This window comes from Strix aluco, chromosome 3 (genome assembly GCF_031877795.1).
Source record: "Strix aluco isolate bStrAlu1 chromosome 3, bStrAlu1.hap1, whole genome shotgun sequence".
NCBI classification, from domain to species: domain Eukaryota; kingdom Metazoa; phylum Chordata; class Aves; order Strigiformes; family Strigidae; genus Strix; species Strix aluco.
Window position 1 is genome coordinate 69,116,466 of NC_133933.1, and position 13,826 is coordinate 69,130,291.

A 13,826-nucleotide genomic window follows, 5' to 3' on the forward strand; every position below is an offset into this window, starting at 1 on the left:
AAACCACATGACAAAATTACCAGTTTGCCATGCTTACCAATTTAGGAGGAGGCATGCTGTTGCATCTCAGAAGTAAGAAATCCTGTTTCCTAAACCGTAGCTCAAATCTGCCCCCGGGAGGATGTACACTCTGCGACCAGTGTGCTGCATGAATGCACAGGCACACTTGAACCAGATGTAAGGTACCTATAGGCTGCTCTCCCAAAGGAGCCGATGTGAACATCCCCAGCCCTATGCTGGGGGCTGCTAGCAGGGAGCTTGGCTGGTCAAATATATGTGGTGCTTCTTAGCTGGGTTTGACAATCTGCACTCAATTCTGCCACAGGAACATCGTTAGCCTGATCGATGCTTATCCTAGTTAACTCTGACAGCAATAGCAAGCAAGACATGACAGCCGGGCTTTCAGTCTGGGCTCAGCAGACCCACAGGGGACACATGGTTCTCACTTCAGCAGTGAACCCGTGCAGAAACCACATGTGCGATGTTCTTCACTACTGCTTGCATTCAGGCTCACCAGATTAAGTTTCAACCAAGTGCATTTCCCTGTCCTGTCATCACACCTTCTGGTGGCAACAGACTTCCCACCTTTCCTGATACACAAGAGAAAAGTGTCAAGTCATACGGCACAGGTCATGTCTTGTCTGTCAGTTCCTGCTGTGCGAGGACAGCAGTGGTGCTTGACTACGGCCACAGACTATGTCTCCTCCCCTATCTCTCTTCTATATCTCTTCTACCTGATGACCTAGAATTACTGCATTAAGAGAACAGTGAATGATCAATCCCTGTTCACCCTCTCTATGCCATTTGTGATTTATAAGACAGTGAGATAGAGGAGAGCAAAAGCAATTACCAAGGGGGTCAACATCCATGATTTAGTGAAAGGCAAATTTTATTCCATCCGAGAGTCTTACTATGCACATTGATTTTTGACCCTGAACAAGAAAGGGCAAAAGTGATGTTGTCAAGGACTGAGAGGAGAACTAGAGGAGCATCATGCTCTTCCTAAACTATAGACTTCATTGCAGTCATAATGCTGTTGAGAGGTACTAGCTGCTTGTCGAGAGCCATGAGAAATAGAATTGTTCACATACACAGTGGCTTAGCTGTTCCTTCCAAAATTGTGGTGCATGGTGGAGTGCTGGAAAGCATCTGCTTCAGTTCCTGCTCCAGCCATCCCAAATGTGAGTGCCCCAGCTAAGCAGGTGGGGGTTTTGCTGTCTCTGATACCTCTAAACCACTACTTGCTGCCAGAAACATTTGGAAGTTTTGCAGCCACCTTCTCTAGCTGTCTGCCATGCTCCTCTCACAGCTAGGTGTTGCAGGGAGTGACATTTGTTGCATTTTGGCAGACACTCATATTGCCCGGTGACAATATAGCCAACACATTTCATGCCCTATCATGAATCGCTCACTGCTTGACACCTCCTGCTCTCTCACAGGCAGAAGCCAAACTGCTCCATAGCTGACAGGGACTGCAGTGGCTCTGAGTTTCGTGCAGGTGGATGACCCCTTGTCTCCTGAGCTCCTTTGGTGGAGCACAGCCAAGGTGATACCCATAGAGGGGGTGAGGTTAGGAAGGTGAGTAAACTCAAAAGTGGATGGAAGAACAAGGAGATAAACGGGGAAAGGCTTTGCATAGAGTTGGGGGCAGAACACGGAAGAGGAAAATATCTGTAGTGGCGCATATGAACTCGTTAAATGATTTATGTAAGCCATCGCTCATGGAGCTGCACAATGTTTGGCAGCTGCATTTGCCATTGATATCAGGTGATTCATGAGCAATGTACAACTTTCTGGGAAGAGACTCTTTTTATTTCCTGTTGCCTGGCCCCTGAACTGGTCTGTCAGCAAAGGTGAAGTTCCCGGTGGTGTGCTAGGGGCTGTGCACCATGGCTCTGGGCTATTGTGTGCCCTTATCTCCTGGAGCAGCAGGATGTGTGATGGCCCTACTCCCCTCTGGAAAAGCACACTGAGGCCTGCAATTACATTATTCATGGAAAAATACAACCTTACAGCAACTGAACCAATATACATAGCCCATGGCTCTGCTGTAGGACCTGATCCTTTCGTAGCATGAGATGTCAAGGTGAGAAGGCCACGTTAAGACCTTGGGGTAACGGGTTAAGTAAGGCTCGAACCTGACATTGCTGCAATGACATGGAGAGAGCTAACTGCATGATGCAGCTCTGAGGGAAGAAAAGTGGGCTGCAACATTGCTGTGGGGAAGCAAGAGGGGAGGTGTGAGAGGCCTCAAATTGCTGCAGTAGAAAGGCAGTTTTGGTGCTCCCTTGGGGATACTCCTGTCACTAGATGTGTGAGAGACATGGGGCTGATTTAACAGCTGCTGCTGCCACCCCTGGCTCTGATTATCTGCATGTTGCATAACATATCACAGCAAATTTAATATTAGCCAGCTGTGATACCACTCGCAATCTAGCTGTGACCACCACTTGCTGGGCACAGCTTCCAAGGCCCACGGAAGAGGCAGGGTAAGGGAGGGAACGGCACTGCAGCAAAAACAGTGCCTGACTGAGTGTGTCCTTAATAAGTTAAGTTGTTGCTGTGACCACAGACTAGATCCCCACAGGGCTGCAGTGAGGAGGCAGCAGAAGTGCTACAGGCAGGGGTACTTCCAAGCGTTACAGACTTTGGAGTAGCCATAGGGCTAGTCCCAAGTACGAGTTAATGTACATTGCCACAAAACATCCTCTCTGGTCCTCATTTACTGAGCTGGCCGCAGGAAAGAAGGAGCACGGAATCTAATTTCAAATCCTTATTTTAATTTGCTCTCTTATTAGTGAATATTCTACTTTTTAATTGTGGCCTAACCACTTCAAAAGACCTGCTCAGTCTACTTATTTTGGTATGACCTAACTTTTCTAAGCTATCCTTTATGGTGTGAACACTCTAGTACTGAATTAAAGTGATTTTTTTCTTTTTTTTTTTTTTTTTCAGAAAAATGCTCAGCTCCCAAAGCAGAAATCTCTGTGCGGAGTTTCTCCAAAGTAGTTTGGTACAAACAGTTATTTCAGAATGATTAGCTGGCCAAATTCACCGCATAATTAAGTCCCAAGTGAACTTCTTGAACTGAAATGATCCTGCTCTTTCCTGTAGTCTGCTTCGTAAAAATATAGTGCTGGTGACCTCTAGTGGAATAAAAATAAACATCTTTTATTCTTTTAAAACAGCTCAAAAAACAATCCCCATTAAAAGCAGTGGATTCGTTTTTTCCCCCAAATTATTAATCTGAACCCCATAAAGCAGGAACTTAATTTGCTTGTCTGTGCTCAAGAAACCCAAGTCAACAATACAAAACCTGCTTCTGTGAGCTCATAGTTCTGATGGATTTATGTTATAGTGAAGATTATAATATTATTGTTGACATAAAGGAGGTACGTGACATCGGTGTAGAGGTTTAACTGTGGAGTCCGAATGAAAGGGAAGAGCCCATCATGGGTAATTCCCCCCACTCCTCTTTTGAATCCCACGCCGGGTCTGCTGTTGTTCATCCCTGTTACCAGAGGGTAGAGAACTTGAGGTCAGATGGTCTTGCAAAGGTAGACCCTCAATGGACACCCAGTAAGTGGCACTGGGTATTTATAAAGTTGCCCACTGCGTTGTGCTAGGTAGCACCCCTTGTTTCGGGGTGCTTACCATCTTACTAATTTCAATAGCTTTGGTTGAAATTAAGGGGAAAAAAAAGTAAAAGAAGAGCTGTCCTGAGGTGAACATCAGTAGCTGCTGTGAGTACCCAGGCCATAGCTGGCCACAGGCAGGGTCCCTGATGACTAAATACATAGCAACCCAGTTAATATACTTAACAGAAGAGTTAGGAATTGTCTTTTTCCTTCCATTCATAAATGTATGAGGCAATCTCCGTAGCTGCCCATCGTTGTAAAAAATGCTGCTTGGCTGTAACTGTACAACTGTGCCTTGCTTTTTTGAGACACTTTGAGCATGGACTAATTCCTGCCATCCTTCCTTCTAGCTGAGCATCCTGTCCTGGGCTCTCTGGTTGCCTGCCCAGGTCCTCTTCATGTTTCCTGGACAGAATGACAGCCTGGTACAACACCCAACTTGTCCAGTCCCTGACCTCCCTTTGCCCTGCCTTTGAAAACCTCGCTTCAGCCACAGCCATTGTGATCAGCAGGTCCACTGCATTTAAGATCTTGCAGCAAAGCTCATACAAACAGTGTTCTTTCCACAAACAATGCTGAGAGAAAAATCTGCTTTTGCCAGTGCCCAAAAATTTCTTTACTTGCAAAAATGTTACTGTTGTAATTACTCCCCTATCCTGCCTCATACCAATTGCTTGAAATTTAGCAAGGCTAACCTTTGTGCCAAGAATGTACGCTTTCCTGTTCCTGCGAAAACCTGTCTAGGTTTGGTTAAATCAGGAGTTAAAACATATACAGGTATGCTAGAGCTTAAAAGCTGAAGTCTCTGGAGGTGCTGTCCTCAGTGACCATGTCCTTCCTTCCCAGCTCCTGGTGTCCAAGAGGTGGCACCTTGTCCTTCTCTTTCCATAGAAGGAAAGAGCTGCCCCCAGTCAGACACCCCAGACATCTCTGAACTGAGTGGGGGCCCAAGAATTGCCCCATCCTGGAGGCAGGTGAAAGCTGAGCTCCAACCCCAGCCTTGTGACATAAGGGTTGATACCTGATACTGGCAAAGTCACTTACACCAGACTTTCTGTGGTAGTTTGTTAATTTGCAGACACCTTGTTTCTTAAATGCTTGGAAAATAATTATGATGGTGTTGAAGGTTAAACTTTTAGAACAATGTAGCAATATTATGCTTAGGTCTAGAAAGATGTTCTTTGTATATGTTAAAGCCAAAGGCATCCCTAATCAGAAGAACAAGTAGATAGCCTTCTTTGAGCAAGGACATCCCAGAGCAATTAGACCTTGAAGAGGCTACATTGCCAACTTGGCAAGCAAACCCAAGGTCCATCTATCCTTAGCTGAACTATCCTCATTATAATAGTAAAAATCACACCTATATGTCAAGAAGACCCGTGCCCAGGTAAAGACCCTTCCCCTGAGCATGCATAGTGGTAGAATTATTGTGTCAGCAGTATTATAATTATATGTAAATTATTAACCAATCATCAAAGAGCAGATGGACTTGGAAAATTACTAACTCTGCAGTTTTTGTGTATAAATATAATGCAAAGAGTCTCTTTGGGGTGCTTGATTTGTGGGAAACCACCAAGCACCTAGGCTTGCACAACCCTAAAATAAATAAGCAACGTCTCTCCTGAGGGTGTGATTATTGACCTATTGCACACCAGGTGATGAATCCGCTTTTTGGACAACAACGGGAACTCTACTTAAGTAATTATTTACAGATCACTGTTAAAATAGAAAAAAATCTACTGTTGTTTCCAAAGTGGTCTGTCCTACATCTGCTTCTCTTTTGTGCTTTCTGCTCCATCACTCATGTCATTAGCAGATGTACATATTAAATTTTTGTGGGAGACCACAAACAACACCTGTTTGTGGGGGGAGCTGCAGGCACACAGAAGGGCAGAAGACTAACAAATTGGTGTAATAAGTTGGAAAGATGTGGGAAATAATTCAGTAAGGAAGACCACAAAGGTCTATATTTAGTATAAAAAGAGTAATTGATTCCAAAATTATGAAATGGGACCTGGCAGGACACATAATAGTTCTACAGAAAAGGAACTGGGGTTAACCCCAAGTTATTAATGAGCAATAACACTGACACCGTCGTGAGGAAATGTGAGGATCACATCTGGGACATACAAGCAGAAAAGTAACACATAAGAGGCACAGAGAAATTTTTCTGCATTAATCAGCACCCCTGAGGCCTCTGCTGGCGTTTCGTGCCCCATTCTGGGCAGTATTCCCCAAAAAGGTGTGAGCCAGTGAGGACTCCAGGGTCCAGCAGCAGATATTCAGCATTTTCAAAGAGCAGAGGAATATACAGTTCTTCATGTCCCCTGTGGACAAAGCAAGGAAAGATGGACTAGTCGTACAGAGGGTTTAGTCTAAACACCGATCTAACAAGGGGTGTAATTAGGCACTGGAGGAAAGCTGTCTCAGAAGACAGCGAAATCTCTTTTTTTTAGGGATTTTTAAGAACAGGTTAGACCGGAACAATTTAGCAATAGGGATACCCAGGGAAGACTGATATAGCTGACCTTTTCTTAGGGCAGGAAGATGGTCTAGATGGCCTACAGAGGATGCTGTCAGACATTTTTTCTCTTTGTATGATCTGTGATCATACAAGCGTTATTTTCAGCTGTGTTCAAGACTCCCAAGTGCGAACAAAGTCGATAGTAACTGCCTTTATATGTATTAAGACTTGCTTAATATTAAATGACAAGGACAGATCCTAGGTTTCTCAGACCGGACATCGAAATTTAAGGGATGTTTTTAGACTTAAAATGATACATCCCAGTTCCTCAACCCCAGCACAGAGATAATGCTACCCACTCATCTGATTGGCATGTTATGAAGATGGATTAATTCAGGCTTATGAAATTTTTATATATTACAGTACCATCTAGCATTTTATAGGGAAATTGTTAACCATATCTCCATGACAGATTATCTCCATTTCCAAGGTTAGGATCATAGGCTGGAACAAACCAAACCGAATCAAAATACTGACTAGCACTGCAGGTTATAAGGACAGCAGCAATCACTGTGGTTTTGCCGTCTGAGCTCTGATGTAACACAGACCTCCAAATTATTATTAACTACACTTTATCTGCTTTGTGTACTGAACAAAGTGAGGGCGTGTGAAAGAAACTGTATGCAATAAAGATATTAAACAATGTATTGTGCATATGCACAAAAGAGCTGAGTTACAGAGGCATGAATACTCTGTTTCTGGGATTTCTCAACTTCTGCATAACTGCCTTTTGTAATAGTGTTTCCAGGTGCCTTTGTGCATGAAATAAACTTATGTGGTACTCAAACATAGACATGTATATAAGATTAATTGAGACAAACCTGTCTTATCATGAGGAGACTCAGCCTAAACAGGAGAAGCTGTTTGCTTCCTTTCTTTGCTCAGTTAAAGGGGCTGAAGTGGGGTGCACAGCACAAGCTGTTGCTGAGACAGCTGTGAGTTGCTCCCCACCTTCCTCTTTCCCAGGGCGGTGCAGTCCAGGCAGGAACCACGTCCACGGGGACTCAGGGTGGCCCCTGGCCCAGCAAGCTGTCCAAAGATCTCTCCTCTCTGAACTAACGGCAACCTACAGTGATCAAACCTCAATTTGGTCCACCAGTCACTTGGAAATGAAGACAAAGGGATGGAATGACACAGGGGGTCTCTGAAAGCAGCCATTCCAAATCTGAGAGTAAATCACTGCTGTAATGCTACAACTGCAGCCTGTGCAGCTCCCGCAGAGTCTATGTGTTGAGTGCAAGCCCATGTGTTGCACCTGGCCATCTGCAGTTACCGTGCAGAGCAACGCAGTGCAGTGGAGCTTCTCTACTTTTTCTCCAAGAAGCCCAAATTTCTCCAAATTCCACTTGCTCCATGTCACCCTTTATCTGGGAGGAAGCAGGATCTGACAAAGAAGAGTCTGAGACTTTGATAGTGGCTCTGCTCTTGCCCTGAGCTCCCAACGCCTCCAAAGAGACACAGGCTGGAGATCAACTCAGGGGAACACTGTTGCAGCTGTGTCCCCCAGCTCTCACTGCTCTAGCTTGCCACCAGCATGGGTTTCACTTGGCAGGGGGGTTTTCAGGTGAATGCAGCAGTTTCAGGCTGTGCTCAGGCCCTCACTTCTCACTAGCAAATTGAAAACCTGACTTTCAAGAGTGTGTTTCAAAGGCGCTGCACATCATCTGAGCACTGTCTCTTACATATGTGTCCACTGCTGCCCCATCTGTGTCAATGGTGCAAGGGCTGGACTGTTCCAACTGTCCTGTGGTCATAATCCTGAATGATTAAAACTCTTCTATCCATAAAATTGCTTCTCCTCCTCAATTTTAATGTCATGGATGTTCGAACTGAAGATGATATGTTAAACACTTCATATACCTTTCAGAAAAATCAAAATCGAAAGACTGGCTTAGAAAACATGTCTTTTAAAAATAAAAAATGCTGAATTATTTACATTCATATTCTAATTCTTGAATTTATATGAATGAAGCTCAATGAACTCAGGCTTTCAGGTTTTTACAACTGAGAGGTTGGGTTGTGTAGATGTGATAATCATAAGACTCCAGCAATTAGGCGCTTTAACATGTTGCCTCTGATTTCAGTGGCACATGTCTAAGAGTTTGAGAGCTGGCTCAAGTGTATTCGATTTTAGAATTGGCAAGGGAGCCAAAACCCTACAATGATAAATACAGATATATATGTCTAAACATGTTGTTAGTCACAAAAAACTCTAAACCACAGGGAGAGCTGCTTCAAAGTCAGATGTCTTGCAGCAAACTGGGACTTTCTTCAGAAGGGACCAGAAGGTCTGAGTTTCCCCCCTTGCTGATGGTTAACGGTTGGACTAGATGATCTACAATGTCCTTTCCAACGTAGATGATTCTGTGATTCTGTGATGTAGCTGCTCTGACCCCCTCAGTGAGCTGAGGGAGAGGAGACGACATGGTCAGAGAGCTGGGAGTAAGAAAGCATGGGTGTGTATGTGGTGGTGGGTGTGAAGACATGTTCACTGAGTACAACTGAAATTTCAGGGCTGTCCATCAGGACAGGGCAGACACCCACTGCAAAAAACCAAGGTGTGATTCAGAAGAGTCACAGACAGGAAAGAAGAGACTTTTGGGTGGTGAAGTGAGTATTGGTCACTACCTAGGAAAGGGTAAGATTTGGAGAAGAAGGTGGAGCATCAGGGAAATATTCGAAGTTCCCTGTCTGGAGGGGGGAGAAGTTGAAGGCAGTGCCAAAACTCCTCACCAGCTTCCCTGAAAGACAGTGAGATTGGTGTGAGCTCTCTGTGATGAAGTTGGAGAAGGAAAATGGGTCTTTCACTTTCCTAAAGAAGCCATGAAGAGACTGGCAAGTTCCCTTTCTCTCATAAAAGTATCTGCAACTAATCAGTCACCCTAGTACTGCTCTGGAGTTTCTGATTATTTTTTGTGGTATGAAAATAAGCTTCCGCCAAGTCAGTAACTCCTGCCTATTGACTCCACATGCACAAAAAGCTTTCTCGTGTGCTATGTCCACAGTAGGAAAGTCCTTACCAAGAGCTAAAATGACAGCTAACTACAAAACTGTGCTTTGTCCACACTTCTTTGACAGGGCTTGGTGAAGTTAGAAGATGTACTGGAAGGCTAAAGCATTGTGTACCCCCTGTTTGCTGTGAACCCAATCTTAGAGATCCCTTCCTTGGGGGCATTCCTGCTCAGAGGCAGTCCAGTGGCTCTTCAGGGCACCGTGTCTCCCACACAGCACATGGCTGCACCACTGACAGCCCCTTGGCCTTTGCCAATGCCTATTTCATCAGTGTGAATTTAAACTAATGCTTCAGTGATTAGTCTGAAACAGAGAGGCTTAAGCCAAACTGAACAGCACAGAGTCTGAATCTGAATGAGAAGGGAGGGAGGAGGGTGTCTGCTGAATGGAGTTGCTCATAGGCTGGCAGCCCACGCCATGGAGAAGCCAAATGAGTGCACCAGGAATTCTGTAGTCTTCAGAGACGTCCAAGTCCTGATGCTAAGGTCTCTTGTTTCACAGACGTAACTCAGCCAAGCAGCCACGCCAGGATGGCAGGGATCTTGGTGACCGGCTGCAGCTGCCTTGTTGCAAGGCTGTGTCCTCCTGTGCCAGCAGTGGGGAGGGAGGCAGCATCAGCCCCCAGGCTGCTGCAGTCCTCAGTGGCTTGGGGAAGTCCTTTGTAAAAATCATGCTGGTAAACTAAACAGAAAATTACAGGGGAGAGTTTGCTTCTACCCTGGAGATCACCAAACCAGTTTTGCCAGAGGTGATATGTATCTTGGGATTTAAAAAAAGCAAATAAAAGTGCAAATGACTGAAGAGCAAATGCCAGCCCCTGAACTGCAGTGGGATGTAACCAGCACCAAGTGCTTTTGGAGGGTGCATGTCAGGGATCTGCTCTGATGCCATGGCCTCACAAAGGTGTCCTCCCTGAGGAGGTCCCCAGGGTCCCACACGTGCAGACAAAAACAATCCGTGTTGGATAACAAAGCGACTACTACCCATACAGGCACAGCATGCCTTTGGGAGCTACATCTGACAGTGCGAGGAGCTGGAGAGATGTTGGCCAAATGAGCTTCACTCCCTTCTCGTAGTGACCAGGAGAAACCTTTTTTTTTTTTTTTTTTTAAGTGGGAAGCAAACAGTTTCCCCATCGGCCTCTCTCTGCCAGCAAAATACATACCTGGCCCATGGGGCTAATGCGGTGCGGAAGGAAAGCTTACTGGCACCTCCCTGTTGAAGTGCTGCCAGCGTAGTATTTCCCCTACCTGTATTCCAAAGGATGGGATTTTGGTGAGTACAGAGGCAGGGAAGGATTCTGGGACAGAAACCCTCTGTTTCTTCCAAACAACCTCTTCTATGTTGTCCTGGGTGGTATCAGACTTGTCACTCTACCTTCCTGAGCTTTCAGTGTCTCCTCCTGCGAAGCGAAATGATGGTCTCAAACCCAATATCCCCTGGACACCTTCGGATGTATACTGCCTATTGAAGACTGTCTTTGCTACTTGTTAATGAACCCAGGTGAGGAGCATTCTGGTGAATGGATGAGTCAAAACTTTCATCACATCTCAGGATTGTACGCTGCTTATTTCTTCAAGCACACTGCGTGAACACCAAATGACTGGTGTATTGGAGGCTGGTTTCGTTACCTGCTTGCCTTCAACAATTTGAAAATTTTGATGGACTTTGGAAAGCTTTACCCAGACATTTGGAACTAATGAATGCATGTAAACCTCCTTTCAGGTTGCCAACTGTGGTCAAAAACCAGCAAGAAGTCAAAGCACAGCATTAATGACATTTAGTTGTTTATTTTTGCAACCACAAGATTTTCAGGAGAAAACAAAACACTTTCTCAGTGGAAATAATTAAAACCATGAAAATGACTGCATTTCCTGTATGACTGACATATTCCATGCAGGATAAAATGTTTCCCAGCAATAAAAGAAAATACATTTCAGCAGCTCACATTTTCCTTAGCAATGTACATCCCTTTCCTTAATTGGAACAGGCAAAGGGAATTTCAGCTTACACATTTTTAACAATTCATCACACGAGGAAAGAGCAAAACCCTTTTTCCACTGCACAGTGATCTAAAGGGCTTCCATTTTTGGCACCTTGTTTGGAAATTTCTAAAAAATTCCCTGATTTCAGGCAGTGGGTGACATTACTAACTGGCTCCTCCAGGCCCAGCCCTTGTCCTGGGACTGTGCACCGGCAGGCGCTGCACCATGTAGGTGACAGCGCACTTATGGTGGAAGCAAAACGAGAAATCAGGGCCTCATCCTCGCTGTTCCCCCCTCTCCATCTTTCTGAGACGCTTCCTCTGAATTCATCCTCTGACAGTGAAGTAGCTGGTTGCAATTACTCCGATCACACAAAGCAGTGTCCTGGATACTAATAAAGACTTCTGAAATGTAGCTCTGATACACCTCGTATTGTTTCATACTGGGTTTCCTCCACTGATTCCAAAAAGTTATATCAAAAGAAGGTAAGAAAGAAATCAAGCCCATCAAAATTTCAGCCTGAGTAGAGAAACTAGTTTACCACTTCCCAGAAGATAATTACATGGATAAAATTTGTACAGGCGTTTTTACTACACTTTCTGACATTCATTTACTACTGCCTCCCGATTTTATATCAGATGGACAACTTTAAAATATATGAGACTGCTGTTTCTACGGCTTGTTAAAAAAAAGGTACGTGTGAAATATCTGAAGCAAACAGGAAAGAACAGTGTGTGATGGCAAGCCATAGCCACGTTATTCAGTAACCATTACAAGTGGCCCTTCAGGTTATTCAGAATCTAAAGATCTTTCCTTTTATTTGATGGAAAGGCTACACTGCCATGAAAGTAGAAACCTGAAGTAAAATTGAGGTTTTATTTTGTTTTCTCAGCTCAATTCTTTTTTTATTGTACTTTCCAAACTCCAATTCTTACCTTCAGTTTGATTTTAAGTTTTTGCCAAAACATAACTCTTAAAGTTGCTGACCCCGGCCACATTGTGCTTTTAAAGGAGATGCTAACAGAAGAACAGCAGGAATAAATAGTTGTGCAGTGAATCAGCAGGTGTTTTTCAGACCCTGGAGGGAGTTGTGAAGTGTGATGAGCTCTGGACTGTATCTATTATTTGTTCTATCAAAAGAGGTCAAGAACTTTTCTAAAAGACTTTTTTAAAGTCAGATAAAAATACATTGGTATAAATCAGTGCCTCTCAAAGAGTAAGAACAAAACGCAAATAGAATGACTTAGTAAGAAAGCACAGGATGCAGAATGAAGAAACTTATGTTCTCAGTTCTGTCATGAATTTGCTACAGGACATCAGACTATATTATTTATTTACTTAGTATTATCCATTTATTGATGTATTTAGAGTTTATTCATTTGCAAAAAGACACAAATGGCATAGCCTAAATATTGCATTTATAAAATTTATCTTGCATTTGTAAAAAGCATCTTTGCAAAGCTGACTCCTAAATTACAATTCATTTGCTGCACAACAGTAATAACAATTATCTTCTCTATAGTCACAGTTTCTCAAGGATGGATCATTTCACTTTCTTGAGATAGCGCTCTCTATCGTTTTAATCTAGATTTCATTGCTCTGTGATTGGAATTTTGGCACATTTCCCCCCTTATGTGTGGTGACAATGTGTCAACACTAATGGGAAAGGCTACTTGTGCTTTTTTAGATTGATACTTTTTTTTTTTTTTCCTGGAATAAATGATATGTTTTTCTTGGGACTTTTGCTCCATTTCTTTATTGTCTCTCCATGTCGCTCCTTCTCTCATCCACCCAGACTCCCTCATGTTGTCCCGTGCTGGCTATCTTACGAACCTCTTCTGCAAACAGTGAACTATTAGTTCTGAGAGCAAAGCTCAGTGATCACAGATGCAGGCAACATAACTTCAGCTGATATGTCAAGAAAATCCTCTCCATAGTTTTGCTGAAAAGCTTTATTTCCATATTTTAGAATAAATTAATTGGGAGAGTTCCACTATCTTCTTTCTGAGAGTCAAAATCCACAGGGAAATAAGATGACCTTCTTTACTCCAACTCTGATAAAAATGGCCTAAGAAAACTGATTCAGAAAGCCCTTCAGCTCTTCATTCTTATTGTCTTAATGCCAACTTCCCTGTCTCTTCACAGTCATAAATTTGAGTTATTAGATCACTGGAAATGCAGGCAAATACAAATCATGACCAGAGATTTTAGAAGGAATGCCCACTTCAGCCTCACAGATTTTGCAGGCAGATTATTCAGCGATTTAATGTGAATATCTTATTTTCTTTTTCTAGCCTAATCATGCCTCTAATTATAAACTCTTTGGTCAGTTTTAAAAGCAAGGAATTGAGAAAATATCAGAAAATATTATTTCTTGCCAACTGCACATGGACAAAACTGGCAAGGGAATCTCATGACAGTGTTACACTCATACCCCTGGCTTGTCTCCTGACCCTCTTCTGCTTTTGGCTTTTTATCTTTTCCACTCTTCTTTCTCCTAAGGCGCGTGACTCAGCCTCGAACAGCACAGTTGTGGAGCTGGGGCTCGTGCTCTTTGGAGCGTCATTAAGTTGTTTGCTTATCCTGCCATTTGGGATTTTTTTGCCTTCTGGAACATTTCTCCCCACTGTTTCAGCAGGACTCCCTTCCCAGGCAGCAGTGAGTAGG

General features: G+C 43.6%; 1 long non-coding RNA gene across 1 annotated transcript; it reads left to right on the plus strand.

Annotated features, from left to right (window-relative positions):
* The first annotated feature begins 1,043 nt into the window (after positions 1–1,043).
* On the plus strand, positions 1,044–5,259 carry LOC141921086 (uncharacterized). Its single transcript, XR_012622546.1, has 2 exons — positions 1,044–3,013; positions 3,989–5,259. It is a non-coding gene; the product is annotated as an uncharacterized LOC141921086 (long non-coding RNA).
* The last annotated feature ends 8,567 nt before the right edge of the window (positions 5,260–13,826 follow it).